This window comes from Lynx canadensis, chromosome A2, assembly GCF_007474595.2.
Source record: "Lynx canadensis isolate LIC74 chromosome A2, mLynCan4.pri.v2, whole genome shotgun sequence".
Lineage (NCBI taxonomy): Eukaryota > Metazoa > Chordata > Mammalia > Carnivora > Felidae > Lynx > Lynx canadensis.
The window spans coordinates 20,578,015-20,595,574 of record NC_044304.2 but is presented as its reverse complement, the minus strand read 5'-3'; the positions used below and the strand labels follow the sequence as shown (position 1 = coordinate 20,595,574).

The 17,560-nt window shown below is 48.5% G+C and overlaps 1 protein-coding gene across 3 annotated transcripts in view; it reads left to right on the top strand.

Moving 5' to 3' along the window:
• POC1A (POC1 centriolar protein A) overlaps positions 1 to 17,560 on the top strand; it is a 94,193-nt gene that overhangs the window by 48,264 nt on the left and 28,369 nt on the right. The gene's annotated exons all lie outside the window — the stretch shown is intronic.

The window sequence follows — 17,560 nt, the reverse complement described above, 5'->3', positions numbered from 1 at the left end:
ACCTTTGTCGGTAAAAGGCCATTTGGTGTTCCCGAATTAAGATAGTTAATGGTATTTTTTGACAAATATTTTGGGGGAAAAAATGTTTGAGAACTGATATGATCTCATTGAATAAAGTTGCATTCAGCTTTGGCTGAAATAAGCTTTAAAAGCTAAGGATGTGGAGCCCTGAAGGTTTTAAGTGCCAGTGGCCATAAGCTGTTTGAATCTCTCCCTCCTGGACCCTAGAGGCAGTGTAGCCTCTCCCACCCACGGAAACTGGCCTGAACAACAGGAAGCGGCTTGCCCAAGGCCCCCAGCAACTCAAGGCTGGCCCAGAATAGAACCAGGAAGTCTCGGAGTCCATCCTGAGCTTTCTTTGGCTCCAGCAGAGGGATCCCCCACCCCAGCGAGATACCCACACACACCCACACCCCCCTAAACATACCCATCCTGTGTGTTGGGGCTCCCTCTAGGAATAGGCCAGCTTGAGATTTAAAGTTTTCTTCCAAGGGTTGCCTTAGCTGGGAGGTTATGTTCTCCTCCACGTTTGCTAATGAATAGCTGATTGTTAGCTTTGGGGTTTGTTGGGGTATGCCTGGGTTGCATGGTGGTCTTTTTGCTGCTGTTTGGTCTACCTAGAAAGGCATCTATCTTCTTCCCTTCCCTTTCCTTTCCTTTCCTTTCCTTTCCTTTCCTTTCCTTTCCTTTCCTTTCCTTCATTTCCTTCCCTCCTTTCCTTCCTTCCTTTCCTTCCTTCCTCCCTTCCCTTCCCTTCCCTTCCCTTCCCTTCCCTTTCCTTCATTTCCTTCCCTCCTTTCCTCCCTTCCTTTCCTTCCTTTCTTTCCTTTCCTTCCTTTCCTTTCCTTCCTTCTTTCCTCTCCTTTTCTTTCTTTCTTTCTTTCTTTCTTTCTTTCTTTCTTTCTTCCTTCCTTCCTTCCTTCCTTCCTTCCTTCCTTCCTTTCTCGAAATGTTTCTTTTTTTTAAATTTTTTTTTTTAATGTTTATTTATTCTTGAGACAGTGGGAGACAGAACATGAGTTGGGGAGGGGCATAGAGAGGAGACACAGAATCTGAAACAGGCTTCAGGCTCTGAGCTGTCAGCACAGAGCCCGATGCAGGGCTCGAACCCATGAACCGTGAGATCATGACCTGAGCCGAAGTTGGACGCTTAACCGACTGAGCCACCCAGGTGCCCCTGAAATGTTTCTTTTTTTAGAGAGAGTGCAAGGCAGGGTGGGACAGAGAGAGGGGACAGGATCCGAAGCAGGTTCTGTGCTGACAGCAGTGAGCCTGATGCAGGGCTCAAGCTCACAAACCACAAGATTGTGACCTGAGCTTAAGTCGGCGAAGTCTGACGCTCAACCACCTGAGCCACCCAGACACCCCTAGAAGACATTTTTCAAACTGCAGGACTGGGATCCTATGGAGTCTGTAGCATCTGTTCCCTATCTGTTGGGCATTTGCAATGAATGAGGTCCAGCCAAGGCCTTTATGTGTGCTGCCCTGTTTATCCCCTACCTTGGCCGGCTGGGTGGGCAAAGTTACTACTCTTACTCACAGATGAGACATCTGGGGCTTAGTCACTTGCCCCAGATGCCTGGACCTACAGACTCACCACGCTGGCCCCTCTGAGCGAGGCTGACTGAGCTGGAAGCTGCAGGTGGCAGAGGGCTGCCTGTCAGCTTTTCCCCATCCCAGGGAAGAGCACTGCCACCTGTCTCTTGGGAATGGTCAGTAACCATCAGCAAGGGGAGAATCCTGTGCTCCTTTTCTTGTGGCTATTAGGGAAGTAGCTCAGGCAAGCCACCTCTTGTCCCTTCAGTCCTGCTCAGATACGGGGTGTGGAGCACCCTTGCATCCCAGAGCTGTGGGGCCTGATCATCTAGCATGAAGGTGTTCGGGGTGGGGGAAGCCAGCAGGACAGGGCAGTTTGGCATGGATGGGATGCCAGTGCTCACCAGTGCTCAGGAAAACCATTTGTTCCCCTACTACCTTCAGGCCCACGACAGAGCTGTAGTCAGTTCCACTGGGCATCACCACATGGTACTCAAACAGAGGAAAGGATATGGGCTCTAGGGTCAGAGAACTGGGTCTGAACCCTAGCTGTCTGGTCCCAGACAAAGCACCTGCTCTTCCCAAACCTCTATTTTCCACGATGGGACCTGCGTACCCCTTTGGCGGGCTCTGAGGACCCCATGTATGACCGAGCTGAACTCTGCTGACCCACACCGTGACTTGACTTATTAGTCCTGAAATTGTTCTTTGTTTATGGCTCTTCCCTTATTTGTCACAAGCCCCTTTGGGACACTGAAGAGATGTATGGGCCCTCATCCAGACACACACCCATGCCAAAGCTTGCACACCATGTGGAGTACACTTGTAGGAGTGTGTCTGATCTCAGGACTCCCAGGCCAAGAGGAGAGCTAAGGGATTTTTTGTTTGTTTTGTTGCATTTTATATACATGACATAAAATTTCTCCTGTTAGCCATTTTTAAGCATACAGTTGAGTGGCATTAAGTACATTCATGTTGTTGCACAGCCATCACTGCCGCCATCCATAGAGTTATTTTGGTCTTCCCAAGCCTGGGAGAGCCAGCACCGCCTGGTGGTTAGGTTTGCCCCCATGGTGGGTAGGGAAGCTGACGAGTATAGTCTCAGCTTTCCTGCCCAAAGGCTTCCGTGGCACTGAGATGTGGTGACCGATCCCATGGCTGGCCAGGGCATCTCAGCTCCCCGGGGGCCCAGGTGCTCTGCAGCCACGTGCCAGGAGCCGGTGCATCCGATGAGCCCCTGCCCCTCCGGCTATCCATATACTGTCCCTCCAGTAACCCAGTTGTTCTCAGCCTCGACACTGCTCACCCGTTGGGACAGATAAATCTTTGTTGTGGGGGCTGTCCTGTGCATTGTAGGGTGTTTAGCAGTATCCCTGGCGTCTACCCACTAGCTGCCAATAGCATCTCCCCACCCCCCTACTTATGACAACCAAAAATGTCTTCAGGCATTGCCAAATGTCTCCTGGGGGGCAGAATGGCCCCCAGTCAAGAATCCCTGCACTAACTCCTACCTCAGGAGTGAGCCCATAAGGGAGGCTGCTGCAGAAGCGGGAGGAGTGTGGGAGTGAGCCTGGGGGTAGGGATGTCCTTGTGGCAGGAGGCATGGAGACGGCACAGAGGGTGGGCCACGCCGAGCCTGCTCGATTGGGCCAGATTTGGGCTTATCCCCGCAGCTGTGGCTCGGGTCTCTAGCCTATTTCTAGCAGAAGTCTATTTTATAAAAATGTCATTTGGCCTGTCACACTTTGGAATCTTCCAGAGGTGATGGTAAACAACAAAAAAAAGACCTTTAGCAACCTGATATTCTTCACTTACAATTGGAGTGTTCTTGTCCTTCCTGCCTGCTGGCTTCCCTGGCTCCAAGATAGTAACCAGTGAGTGGTTTGGTGGCTGGCCAGAGTGGCTTGGCTTGGCCTGTGCCCCAGGAGCTCTTGGATCTTATGACCCCTCCCTCTCTAGCTCCTTTTGTCCCCTGGCCCTTGGACCCTAAAGCTGCATGAGACACACCTGGGCATTTGGGGCGTCTTAGGAAGCCACCAGGCCAGGTACCTTGTGTCTGGTAGAGTATGGCAATCTAAAGCCAGAGGCAGGCCCGCCAACAGAGCATGGCAAGGGCAGCCCTACGAGCATGTGATGGCCCCTCTGCCCTGGAAAGCCCCCTGCCCAGGACCCTTGCTCGGGCCGCAGCATTCAGCTCTCACTCTTGGAATGAAGGCCATCCTTGAGCTCACTCTGAACAGAGCTCTGTTCACTGCCAGAGCTATTTTCAACCTCTGGTTGAAATTCACAGCTTATTTTTAGGCACATTTCATGTTGAAAAGCACAAGCCATTTCCCAGCCCTCCAGAATGAGAATAAAGGGTTCCGTTTTCTCTCTGTTCTTGGCTGAGTTGTGGAGGAGAGGGTTTAGGGCTGTGGCTGGGGGGCTTTCTCTGCTTGGAAGGCTGTAGAGGAAGGACTCCAGCCTAATAGCTGGGCCGAGGTGGGCAGGAAGCTCCATGCTCTTCCCCATGACATACTGCAAGGCCGGAGGGAGGTTGGGAGGGCTGCTTGCAAGCAGGTGAGTGCCTCCCAGAGGGGCTCATGTCGGGGCAGAGAGTAGGACCCCCACGAGTCATCTGCAGCAGGTGCTTGTGCTGGGGGTTTTAAGGGTCTGGTGCTTAACTCTGTCCTATGCTGCAGCCCTGGCCTCTCTGTTTCCTCCCTGTACTCATCTACTCAAGTTCTAGCTCCTTCCTGCCGTTAGTGCTTCGGAGCCATCCCTGAGGTATCAGGGCCACTGTGTCTTGGCTGGCCTTGGATTTGGCCATTGCCTCCCAAGTCCCAGCTACCATAGGACTGGTTTTTACTTCAACCATAGAGGCATTTTTAAACCACTTTTAACAAGGATGCATTTATTCTGATTTACTCTTATTCTTGCCTTTCCTCCAAATACCTGAGAGCCCATTATGCAATTGGGAAGGAAGGTTGTGCTAGGCAGGTGGGAGGGGAAGAATGCAGAATTCTAGGTAATTCAGGAAAACTGAAAAACACTTCCTGAGTTGTCAGGGCTGGCTGCCTTCCAGTTCAGACAGTAACCTTGAGTTCAGGGGCCGAGGGCTTTTCTCCCTCAACCTCAGATGGGGAGGCACCAGGCCCTCCTTCATGAGATTTCACGAGGTGGTACATGCCAGGCAGGCACTTGGAACTGTGCCTGGCACATGGCAAGTGCTCACCAAGCTTTAGCTATTTTTAAAATGTTCCTCTTCCTTCCTCTGTCAGACTGAGGGCTGGATGAGCCCCCTGCCCAGTTGGGGAGATTGTTGGAGTAGGGAGACAACATGCAGGAAAGGGGGCAATTCTGACCTAGATAATTTTCGATGTTGACTCCCTTCTGCAGGTCGTCTTTGTGAGGTCCAGTGAGGGTTTTAGACCCTTGCAGGAATCTGTTGTGCTTCCTGATGAGAGACCCAAGTCCTCTGTGCTCCCCACCCCCATGACTCCTCAAAGTAAAGTGTTTGGGACCCCCAGAGCCTCAGTGCTAGAGTTGTCCCCAGGGGGAGGAGGCTGGGTTAGCTAACAGTATCTGAGGTCTCAGCCTTCTCTGAGGATGGCCTGTTTCTTCCTAGTTCTGGTTCTGAGGGTGAAGCCCCCACCACCTCCCGCACCCATGTTTCTGCTCTCACATTTCTGTCTTGGGATGCTACACGGGGCTTGACTTAAGGGTTCTTGGGCTCTGATTCCAGTCTTGGCACTGGATCTTGCCCCATGCTGAGGATCTGGGGGTCCTGGGTTATCACCCCAAGCACTTACCTGGAAGAGTCATAGAGTTGAGGCAGGGGATGGGGTCCATTTCCACTTGCCTTATGGATTTCCATCTGTTTGTGAGTGTGGAGGACTGGGGTCTCTTGCTGATAACACAGATTTCTGGCTGACATTTGCTTTCAGTAGTAGGGAGAAGTATGGATTCAAGGGGATGCTTGACAGGCAAGGCATTTTGGGTGTTTACAGCAGGGTTGAACCCCAAATTTATGTGTGTTGGAGGGGAGCCTCTCCTTTCTCCCACTGGCCCCCATTCTGGCTCTGAATTTCCCAAGATTGTTGTCTGGCTCTTATCAGCAGGTGAGTCGGAATATGCTCAGATACTTATGTGTCTTAGAAGAGGGTTGGTTTCATGGAAGCCAGACTCTCGACAGCCTTTAACAACTTAGTGGGCAGTTTAAGAGCTGTGCCGCCCCTGTGTGCTGGTCCACAGTGAAGCTAGGTCAAATCTCTCCTGTGACCTCAGGCAGTTCATCTTGATTCTCTGTACTCAGATTTCTCCCCACCGGTCCACATTACATCGTTTGGGCATTTTCCATTTTAGGGGCTTACTGTGGAAAAGATCATCCTGCAGGGGTGGGGGTAGGGTGGCCGCAACAGCCATTGCTGACTCTGGGTGGCAGAGGCCCTCAGACAAGATGTCTCACTTCACACTCAAGTTTCATTTTCGTCACCTTTACTTGAGAGGAAGTCATGGAAAGTGCTCTGGGTTTCTTAGTTTCAGTGGGAAGACAGAGACTAAAAATAAAGAAGATTCAATATTTGTTACCAAGTTACAATTAATTAATTAATTTGTTGTGTGATTGGGAGAGGGGCAGAGAGAGAGAGGGAGAGAAAGAATCCCAAGCAGACTCCTCACTGTCAGTGCAGAGCCTGATGCGGGCCTCAACTTCACACACCATGAGATCATGACCTGAGCCGAAACCAAGAGTCAGACGCTTAACCGACTGAGCCACCCAGGCGTCCTGTGAGCTACTATTTAAAGGAAGTTCCTGCTTGAATCAGAGCATCCTTGTACAGTGGCCGGGAGTAACGTGGCTGTGTGAAGTCTAGAAGCACCAAAGATTCTGATGCTTCCCACGGAGGGGCTCTTTGGGCCCGGGATCAGTGTGGGGAGCTGGGCTCCTTCCCTCAGGGTCCGACTTGTGTCTGTTACTGGGAAGCAGGCAAGATCTCCTCTCCTTTTCCTTCCAGAGGCTAAAACTGACTTTATTGGGAGGTGGGTCAGGGCTCTCCCAGCACATGTTAAATAATTACCGTGTTTACCAGAAGGGAGAAGTTGCCTTTGGCAGTGCAGTGAGGAGACAGGCCCTTTAACATTTGACATAGATTGCAGTAAGCCTCTTGCAATGGTTCTCAAACCTTAATGTGCTTCAGAATCACCCTGAGGCCTTGTTACACACAGCCTGCCCCATTCCCAGAGCATCTGATTTGGTAAGGAATTTGAAGTTTCTAGGTGATGTTGATGGTCCAAGGACCCACTTTGAAGAGTCACTGGTCTACTGGAAAACAGTCTAGCCAATTGTGACCATGGCATCCTGGGCAGGGACGTAGGGGGAAGAAGAGAGCCTCTGTCCATCTCGGGGAGTTTACATGGCTCGTGGGGACTAACTATAGTTTGGGAAAAGCACTTGGGGGATTGGGTCCCTTTCAGCCCAATTTGGAGAATTGTGGTCCACTTCTTTCCAAAAGAGGAAAAGTGGTATTGCATTGGCTCTAATCTCAGTCTAGCGTTAAATTCCATCACTTCCCTGTGGGCTCTTTAAACCCAGAGGCACCCAGTAGGCCCCGCTTACAGTTGAGCAGGCAGATGTGTGTTTTTTTTAGAAGCCAGGATGCACTAGGAGGGAGGATGGTACCCAGGGCAGCCCTCTATGGGCCTCTGCCACCTGTGTTGCTGTCTTGGCTCCTTTTCTGCCCGTCAGTGCTGCTGCACCAGTCCAGTCACCTGCTCCTGAATCCACGTCCTGTGGCTCACCTGCCTCCTGTGTTGTCCTCAGTATCCCTGACTCCTGCCTCTTGCCCTCTAAACAGCGATGCCTATATCAGCTCCCATCCTCCAGAGCCTGAGGAGCCTTTAGGGAAGCTGACAGGTAAGAGTCTCTGGCACCCGAGCTTGAGATGGCCTGGTGCTCATGGCTCAACATCTAAGCCCCCAGGTGAAGGTCTTCTTTGTGGAGCCTTTTGGGGAAGTGCCTCCAGGCAACAAGAGTAGGACCAAGTCCCAAAACAGCAGCAACAGTAGTGGTGGCAAGAGGATGGGGTTGTGGGATGAGACAGAGGCTGCCTCCCCTTCTCTGAGCGGCCCCTTTGAGTTGTAGTTTCCTGCCACTGGAAAATTCTCATCCATTCCACAAACAGGTAGCTCCCTATCCAGAGAAGAGTGGCAGGAAGGCCTATCCAGGAAGGAAAAAAGCCCTATTTAATGACTTAAACCAACAGGAGGCATGGTTTCAGAAATCCTGGGCAAGGCATGGTGAGATACTCACAGTGTCATGAAGATGAAAGAACCTGCCTCTGGAATCCTCACAAGGCCCGGGGACCCTTGCATCTAGTTCTGCGTGTGTCAGGATACATTGGGAGCATAAACCTGGGCGCTCACACGTACCTTTGAGAGCTCTGTTATCTCATTCAAGGCTCTCAGAACTATCTGCTTTCCTTTCGCTCTGGCAGCCATAGTGTGGGTTCAGGATCAGTGGAGATTCCACGTTGCATGTGGGGAAATGAGCCTAAATCATGGGACAGTGTGCAGTGGGATCCTGAGACCATGATGCTTTGCTACAAAGCATGCATGACCCAGGGCCACTGCTGTGATGCTGCCATTTTGCTGACAGTGGTAACAAGCGTCTACAACCCTGTCAGGCCACGCTGATAAGTCTCCTTCACGGAAGAGCCAACAGAGGCCATGTGTGGTTATAAAACAGAGAGGGTGGGCAAGAACTGAGACTGTTGGGATTTGAGAGTCTTCTTCAGTTCCATGCTATTTTTTTCAAACCCAGAAACCTAAAAATGGAGGAAATGAGCCACAAGTGGAAATAGACCCAGTTGCTTAAGTCTGAGTAAGACTTTGGGCTGCCTTCACCCCCCCCACCCCCCCCACCCCCCGCCGCCCGCCCTCTGTTCTCCAGCAGAACTATACTCAGCCTTTCAGCTTCTTTCCAGATGACATTTCCTCCATGCGGCCTTCCCTGGGAGGCCCTCGGGTTGCGAATTCTTCCTGCCCCACCTACTGGAGCACTCGCTCTGCTTGCTGGAGCAACCCCTCTTTCCTGTAGTCAGTTATTCACTGGTCTGTCTGGTCTCCCCAGAGGGCTGGGGCCTTGGTCTTCTTGTGGTGCCCAGCATGTAGCTGGAACCCAGAATGCTCTGGAAATCAGAGCTCAGTGGACACGTGCCTGCAGTCTGTGGGCAGCATGGGTTGAACCTGTGAGGCAAGAGGCAGGCCCTGGCTGTTTCTTTTGGCATTTTTGATGGTCCCAGGCTAAATGAAGGAAATCACTTTCTGGCCTGGTTTGCCACTTTGGGGGCAGGTGCATGGGGTGGTATGGGCAGTGACTGGGCAGTGGAGCATGGTAGAATCTGCATATCTGGACTAGAAGTTTCAGTACTTCTCATTTTCAATGGAAAAAAGCCCTTTGCAGTTTATATTTTCCAGATTGGATGGCAGCGTTGGCCCATGTGTTGTAAGGGTGTTAGATAGTGCTTGTGTTTATGTTCTCATTGGTTACCATGGAAAAAATCAGAATAGATGGTTTCCATGGAGATTATCTTAAAATTAGTTTCTTTGAAGGTCTGGACATTGCTGCAGGGTTCACAGAATGCTTGTGGTGACATTGGGGGCTTTCTCTGCGGCAATGCCAAAGGCTGGTCTGAACATTCATGGATTGAGACAGATCTACCTCCTGGACTTGAAAGTGCCAGGACACCCGGCTGGGGACCCTCGTCAACTTCTTCCTAGGGTCCCACTTGCGTGGCCACCGCTCATTCCAGTCACCTGGGAACTTTTTCTTTTTTATTAAATGAAACAAAACAAAAAACCTTTGAATTGTGGAAAATTTCAAGCTCACACAAAAGGTAGAGAGACTAGTATAACAGACCCCCATGTACCTTTCATCTAGCTTCAGCATTTTGCCAATCTGTTTTGTTCATCTCCCCCACCCCCACCCCACACACGTTTTGTTTTGTTTTTTTTTTTTAGTGGAGTCGGAGTATTTTTGTTTAATCCCAGATACATTATTTTACCCTAAATAAAGACTTTTCTTCGTTGTATAACTGTAGTGCTCTTTTCACACCCAACAAAATTAATAATTCCTTACTATCATCTGTCTAGTCCATATTCACATTTTTTCACATGTGTCAAGAATATGGCTTTGTGCTTCTTGTTCAAATAAAGATTTGGGAGGCTTTGAGAAAGTCCAATCTCTGCTCCCCACCGTGGTTCTGGTGCATGGAGAGATTGAGCAGTCTTGACCCAGAGGTACAGGTAGGTTGGGGGCAGGAGGAGCTCTGGGATGCCTCTCTCCCACCATCCTTAGGGATATTTGTGTACTGTGAGCTCCAGGAACCCCTTGCTCCAGCCTGGAGATGGATCAGCTGCTGCCAGCTGTCCTGGGGCGGGCATCCGCTGGGGGGCGCTGTCCCTCTTTGCAGCCTGTGGGGGAGGCAGGGAGAGAGGTGATGTAACCTTGGTTCACAACAGCTGTATGCAAGTTAATTTTCCAGGAAGGGGAGGCTGGGAGACCCCACGGGATGCAGCCTCCCTAGACTCCTCCCTGGGGGTGAGCGCTTTGGCCCAGAAGAGTCCCGCCGCCTCTGCAGGGTAGGCAGAGCCAGTCATGGTTATCTGTCCTGGCAGGCTTTGCTCGTGTCCTGAGATGCTACACAAAATATGAATTGCCAAGCTTGGAAGTGATGCCTGGGTGTGGTCGTTGCCTCTAACACTCTCCATTGAACTAACTGCAAGGAGAGTTTAAAATAGCCAGCCTTTGTTCCCGAGGTTTTAAAAATTCAACCCCAGTAGTTACAATGAGCTGTCTTCAAGTGGATCTATAAATAAACTGCTACTGTTCCTCTTTGTCACCGAGAGCTTCGGCGTCTTCCAGAGATGTCGGCTCTGCCGCTCATCTTCATTAGCTGCCTCTCATCTGTGGGGCAGCTGCAGCCAGCAGCAGGCTGGGCTGACAGCGTGTAGTTGTAATGACAGCAACACGTTCCCTCTTAAAAAGCCACATTTTAAAAGCCAAGATTAACTACACAGGGAAAGATGTATTTTCGCATAGGAGAAACCTGGCAGAGAGGTCACCATCACCATTGATCAAGGTCAGCACCACTAATAATATGTCCTGTTTGCATGAGTTCTGTGATGTCAGGTGCTTGGCTTTTGTGGTGTTCTTGTCAAAAATGCTAACCTCGATTCAATCCTGAGAAAACTTCGGACAGACCCTAATTGAGGGACATTTGACAACATAACTGATCAGTACTCTTTGAAAGTGTCAAGGTTGGGGCACCTGGGTGGCTCAGTCAGTTAAGCGTCCGACTTCAGTTCAGGTCAGAGCCGTGTCTCTGTGCTGACCGCTCAGAGCCTGGAGGCTGCTTCAGATTCTGTGTCTCCCTCTCTGCCCCTCCCCTGCTCACGCTCTGTCTCTCAAAAATAAATAAATGTAAAAAATTAAAAAAAAAAAATGAAAGTGTCAAGGTCATGAAAGACACGAGAAAACTGAGGAGCTGACCTAGGTTGCAAAAGACCAAGGAGAAATAACTATATGCAGCATGAGGTCCCAGATGGGATTCTGGAACAGCAGGATCCAAGGACATTAGTAGGAAAACTGGTGGAGCTCAAGTGGGGTCCTTAGTTTGGTTAATGGTATTGTCCCAAGATTAATTTCCTGGTCTGATCATTGTACTAATGGTTATGTAAGACGTTAGCACTGGGGAAGCCTGGGGGAGGGATATATGGAAATTCTCTGTACTATTTTTTACAACTTTTTTCTAAGTCTAAAATTAGTTCAAAGCAGTTTAATTTTTTTAAAAGAAAGTCTCCAGTCAACACTGGGCTTTAGCTCCCTCCCAGAGTGCCTCGGCCCAGGTGTTTGCTGTGGAAGGGTAGGTGTTTCTGGCTCAAGGGAGGGGGTAGGTAACCCTGAGGTGCTCAGTGCGCAGCCTGGAGTGGGCCCTCAGTAACATTTGTGGAACGGAACTGAGCAAGAGCTGGCCCCAAGAGAAGCAGGTCATGTTCAGATAGAATGAGCTGGCCGAGGTATTGGTCACTGGCATGGAGACTGTGCAGTGGCTTCATCTGGTTGTCTGTGTTGTCACTTGTGCGAATGCTTCAGAGGTGCATTGGCTCCAGGAACCCCGGGGCAGACTCAGCAGATGTCCTCTAGCATGAGCACAGGCCCGTGACCGGCCTGCCTTCTCCCGAGGCCTCTTGGGGTTGTGTGGAAGACTCTACCCCCACCGCTGTCCGGTTCCTCCTTGGCTCTGGCCCTGGCCCCCAGCTCTGCCTTGCGGCCCACTTGTGTGTGTTTCTAGCTATACTGGGTATGATGGCCTGGAGGGCTTCAGTGCCTAAAGGCCTGGGATGTTTCCCTGTTCCCTCAGAGCCCTTCCAGAGAGGAGGGCCAGGGACCCCCTCTGTGCCAAGGGAAGTTCTTGCTGCATGATAGCCTGCTTGCTTTCTCATGGCCTCCACCCATTTGTAGTTGCTTAGCCTTCCTCTCCTGGCTCATCCTTGCTCCTTTCTCCCCAGAGTTTCCCTCACCTGGCTGTGTCCCTGCAGTGAGACAAATCTTTCCAGCTCCACTGCTTTCTCTTAGGGGCATATTTGGATGTCAGAATGACTTCCCAGGTCCTGCTTATCAAGGCAATGCTTTCACTCCTTTGAAAACTTTGGCTTTTATACATCAGCCCTCTTGTATGTGGGGCAGTACTTGGAAACTCCCAGAGAGTGTGGCTGGGGGATAGCCGGAGGTTGCGGGGGCTAGAGCCTGGGAGTGGCTGTTAGACCCTGGGTGTGGGGGCCTCAGTCTTGATTTGGGCCTGGGGGAGGAGGTGGGGCACCTTGGTTTGTGCAGTTAGCATCTCCCATGTGCCAGGCGCGTCTGTGAGTGACACAGGTGTGATAGGATGCCACCTGCCTCAAAGGGACCACTCCCTGAGGAGAGGACCGTGAGGTGAGAAAGTGCGCCCTGAGCTATCTGCAGTTCTAGGGTGGGTCGGGCACATGGATCCCTCATCCATTTTAGACCCATCCTTTGACCCCTTCACAATTCTCACTTCAAAGAATACTCTTTCCCCTTCCCATCAGCGGGGGCCTGGAATCAAAGGGTGGCTTTTAGACCCAAATGTGATCCATCGTTATGGAGCGTTTGATTCCATTCTGAGGCTGCCCTGTTGGCCCCAGGCCCCTGTGCCCCTGAGCCTGTTGGCTCCCTCTGTGCACACAGATGACCCGGCACCCCGCCTTCCTTGGGAGCCTACTGTGGGGAACACACGAAGGCACCCTGCACATTCATACTCTAGATGAAAGCCAACACAGTAACCAAATTCCATACTGATATTTAGGCTGGCTTGGAAGAACATTGGCAAGATTGCCGAACAATTAGATGATTTTAAGACACCAGAATTCCTCCTGGGTTCAGGGCTATGTTTAGAACCAGAAGTTTTCTCTCTTGTTGGACTCCAGGCCGGAACTCTAAATTATAGGGCAGACAAGACTGTTGTATATCTAGTCCACAAATATGTGTGGTGAATTCAGTACCAGGTTTCTTTTGAGCTCTGATTTGAGAAAATGGCCATGACTTTTTCCATTTGAAGAGCTGGAGAGGAGGGTGAGCTCAAGTGAGCTCCGTCCTATTTTCTGCTCTCCTTGCCAGCATCAGGTTTAGCAAACAGAGGCAGGCAGACATAGACACCTATTAACTTTTCATGAGGGCAAATTGTCAAAGCCAAAGGCCTGAGGCAAAGACTGTAAGAAACGTGTCCGTGAATCTCTGTACCTTCACTTAGCAGACTATGCAATGAGCAGTTGAATGAAAGATTAAGTTGAAAAGATTTAATCATGGTGCGTGTGTCTGTCCATTTCTTTCAGTTTTGTGCTCAGCCCTGTTTTGGAAACACAGTGACACACTTCAGTGTTTTTAGTGGGCGGTGGCCAGTCGGGCTGCTTCCTGGGTCTGTATGAGTTGGGTACCAATGAGGCAGCCTAGATCTTGGGCCCAGGTCACCTTCCTCTCCCTTTTGTGGTCCAGAGTCAAGCCGTGGACCAGTTCCTGGATACTTTTGTCTATTACAGTTTCAGTTTCCAGAATAGGCTGAGCAGGGGGCAAGGTCCAGTGTTAGAGATTGAGAGAAGAGGAGAAATTTCCATCTTGAACAGGTGTTAATAATTGACCACCCCACTTACCATAGTGGGGAGTTCTGTCACGTTGGCTCACAGCATCTTTGTGGTAAATCTCCAGCCACTACTGGCTGCCGGCCAGGTGTTTGCAGACCTTGCATGTTCATGACTGTCAAGCTGCATAGGGACCCCTAAGTGGCTGGGGCCTAACATTCCATATACCTGGCAGCCGCTGCTTGGGAAATGCTGCCTGGGCACCTCCACTGATGACCAGGGAGATTGAGGCTTTGGGAATTGAACTGTACTGAAATGTGAGTCTGGTTTGGAACTATAATCACCATACCAATGGTGGACCTCATGGACCTCACCTGGAGCCTTCAGCCGTGGGTTTTGCCCCCTGGTGATGTCCAATGGAGACGTAGTGATTTTCACCTTGAGTACAGAGTGACTGTGATGGGTATGCAGTGTCATGATGGGCAGGTCGGGCTTCAGGGGCATTTCAGTTGTAACTGCATCTTTTTTTTTTTTTTTTTAAAGTCAGGCTTTCATGGGGTGCCTGGGTGGCTCAGTCGGTTGGGCGTCCAACTTCGGCTCAGGTCATGATCTCGCGGTTCGTGGGTTCGAGCCCTGCGTCAGGCTCTGTGCTGACAGCTTCCAGAGCCTGGAGCCTGCTTCGGATTCTGTGTCTCCCTCTCTCTCTGCCCCTCCCCAGCTCACACTCTGTCTCTCTCTCTCTTTCTCTCAAAAATAAATAAACGTTAAAAAAATAAATAAAGTCAGGCTTGCTTATTTACTTATTTTAAAGCTTATTTATTTTGAGAGAGAGAGAGAGAGAGAGAGAGAGAGGGAGGGAGGGAGGGAGGGAGGGAGAATGAGTCCCAAGCAGGCTCTGCGCTGGCAGCATGGACCCCAATGCAGGGCTTGATCCCACAAACTGTGAGATTGTGACCTGAGCCAAAATCATGCATTTCATGCTCTACTGACTGAGCCAGCCATGAGCTCCAGCATTCACCATTAAAAAAAAAAAAAACTGCTCTAGGAGTTTGGACAAACATATACAGTTATGTAATCACCACCACATTCAAGGTGCAGAATATTTCCATCATCCCAAAAGTTCCTTTTTGCCACTTTATATCAATCCACTCCTTCCACCTCCAGCCCCTGGCAACCACTAATCTGCTTTCTGTCACTACAGATTGGTTTGTGTTTTTCCGAATTTGATATAAATGGAATCATGTAGTTATATATTCTTTCTGGTCTGTCCCCCCCCCCTGCCCCCCGCGCCCCACTCAGCCTAATTATTTTGAGATTCACCCTTGTTGTTAACATGTATCAGTAGTTCATTTGTTTTTAATGCTGAGGAGTACTCCATTGAATGGATTATAGCACATTTGTCTGCTGTTGTTGAACACTTGCTGTTATTCCCAATTTTGGGCTATTACAAATAAAGTTGCTGTTAACTTTTATGTACTTATATTTCTATGGACATAATTTCCCTTTTTCTTGGGTACATACCTAGCTGTGGAATGGCTGGGACATATAGGTATATGTTTAGCCTGTCAAGTAATTATCAGACTGTTTTCGAAAGTGGTTGTACCATCTTACATTCTCCCCAGCAGTGTCTGAGTTTGAATTTCTCTAACCTCCTTGTCAGCACTTGGTATGGTCAGTCTTTTTAACTTTAGACTGTTCTAATAGGTGTATACTGGTATCTTACTGTGATTTTAATTTGCATTTTGCTAACGACTAATGATGCAGAGCATCTTTTTATGTATCATTGCCATTTTTATATGTTCTTTGATGAAGTATCTGTTCACATCTTTGCTTATTTGTTTTTTGAGTATTAGGTTTTTTTCTCATTGGTTTTGACAGTTCTAAAATATTCTTGATATGTGACTTATAAATATTTTCTCCCAATCTGTAGTTTGCGTTTTCATTTTCTTTATTTTTTAATTTTTTTTAATGTTTATTTTTTGAGAGACAAAGAGACACACGGTGTGAGCGGGGGAGGGCCAGAGAGAGAGGGAGACACAGAATCTGAAGCAGGTTCCAGGCTCTGAGCTGTCAGCACAGAGCCTGATGCCGGACTCGAACTCAGGAACCGTGAGATCGTGACCTGAGCCGAAGTCGGACGCCCAACCTACTGAGCCACCCAGGCACCCCTCTTTTTTTTTTTTTTTTAAGTTTATTTATTTATTTTGAGAGAGAGAGAGAGAGAGAGAGAATGGGGAAGGGGCAGAGAGAGGGAGACAGAATCCCAAGCAGGCTCCGTGCAGGCAGTGCAGAGCCTGATGTGGGCTCAAACTTATGAACAGTGAGATCATGACCTGAGCTGAAGTCGGACACTTAACTGACTGAGCCACCCAGGCGTCCTGAGTTTTCATTTTCTTAACTGTCTTTCAAATAGTAGTTTTAAATTTTAATGAAGTTCATTTTATCAGTGCTTTCTTTTATGGGCCATTCTTTCAGTGTCATATCTAAGAAATCTTTGCCTAATCCAAAGTTACAAAGACCTTCTCCTATGTTTTAGAAAAGAAAATTATACAAATATTATAGTTTTAGGTTTTACATGTAGGTCTGTGATCCATTTTGAGTTACTTTTTGTATGTGGTGTAAAGTATGTAACAGAGTTCATTGTTTTACATATGGATAGCCAGTTGTTCCTGCAACTGTCTTTACTAAGTTGTTTGTGTAACTGTGTTAAAAATTAATTGACCAGATATCTGTGGGTGTATTTCTGGACACTGTTTGTTCCATTGTTCTATTTGTCTGTCTTTTCACCTGTAGCACGCTTGTCTTGGTTGCTGTAGCTTTAGACTAAGTCTTGAAATCAGGTAATGTGAATTTTCTCATTTTCTTCTTCTGTTCAAAATTGTTTTGGCTTCTCTAGTTGCTCTGCCTTTTCATACAGATTTTAGAATCAGCTTCTTGATTTCTATAGTTGATTTCAGGGAGAATTGAGATCTTAATAACATTGAGCCTTCAGTATATAAACATGGTGCTTCATTGATATTGGTCTTCTTTGATTTTATTCATCAACGTATGGTAGTTTTTTTGCATATATGTTATTAGACTTATATCTAAGCATTTTGTTGTGGGTTGAATGGTGGCCCCCCCCAAAAGATATGTCTGTGACCTGACCCCCAGAACCTGCAATTGTGATTTTATTTGGGAAAAGGATCTTTGACGATGGAATTAATTGGCCCTAAATCCAATGACAAGTGTCCTTATAAGAGATACACAGAGAGAAGAAGATAAGGCCATGTGGAGATGGAGGTAGGGACTGGAGTTATGCATAAACTAGGGAATCCTGGAGCCACCAGAAGGTGGAAGAGGCAAGAACGGATTCTCCCTTAGTGCCTCCAGAGGGAAGGGATCTTGTTGATACCTTAATTTTGGATTTCTGATCTCTAGAACTCTGAGAATAAATTTCTCTTGTTTTAAGCCATCAAGTGTGACAGTTTTTTAGAACAACCATAAGAAAGTAATAATAAAATTCATGAGGGGTGCCTGGGTGGCTCAATCGGTTAAGCATCTGACTCTTTGTTTCAGCTCAGGTCATGATTTCACAGTCTGTGAGATCAAGCCCTGGGTTAGGCTCCATGCTGACAGCATGGAGCCTACTTGGGATTCTCTCTCTCCTTCTCTCTCTGCCCTTCCCCCACTCATGCTTATGCACACTCTCTCTCAAAATAAATAAACTTTTTAAAAAATTCATGATTTTTGTGCTATTAAAAAGATAATGACCAAGGATTTTTGAAAATTAATGAAAGGTGTCAAACCATAGATCCAAAAACCTCAGAGAAAGGACAAGCAAGCTGAATAAAAAACAAAACTAAAACCCTGCACAAATTATATTGAAGTTTTTGAAAATCAAACATTAAGA